This window comes from Pteropus vampyrus, unplaced genomic scaffold (assembly GCF_000151845.1).
Source record: "Pteropus vampyrus isolate Shadow unplaced genomic scaffold, Pvam_2.0 Scaffold6748, whole genome shotgun sequence".
Taxonomy (NCBI): domain Eukaryota; kingdom Metazoa; phylum Chordata; class Mammalia; order Chiroptera; family Pteropodidae; genus Pteropus; species Pteropus vampyrus.
In genome coordinates this window covers 1-307 of record NW_011895529.1, presented here as the reverse complement: position 1 = coordinate 307, position 307 = coordinate 1, and the positions used below count along the sequence as shown (strand labels likewise).

The 307-nt window shown below is 34.5% G+C and overlaps 1 non-coding gene across 1 annotated transcript; it reads right to left on the bottom strand.

Annotated features, from left to right (window-relative positions):
• Positions 1-194: 194 nt before the first annotated feature.
• LOC111734803 lies at positions 195-301 on the bottom strand. The gene has a single exon (XR_002778592.1). It is a non-coding gene; the product is annotated as a U6 spliceosomal RNA (small nuclear RNA).
• Positions 302-307: the final 6 nt, after the last annotated feature.

The window sequence follows — 307 nt, the reverse complement described above, 5'->3', positions numbered from 1 at the left end:
TAGAAAAAGAAGTGATTATATTTCTTCAGCAGTTATGCTGACCAGAGAACTATTGCTTTCTTTACCTTATGACACATTTCAGAAAATATCAGCCTGGTGGTCCTGAATATAGTTTGCTTTATATTTTCTTTTTTGTCATAACAATTATTGCCACTTATTGAATTTTTACTGTGGTCCAAAACTTTTTTATTTTTAAAAATATGGAATACCTCCCGAATCTGCAGGTCATCCTTCCGCAGGGGCCATGCTAATCTTCTCTGTACCATTCCAATTTCGGTATATATACTGCTGGAGCAAGCACTATTTT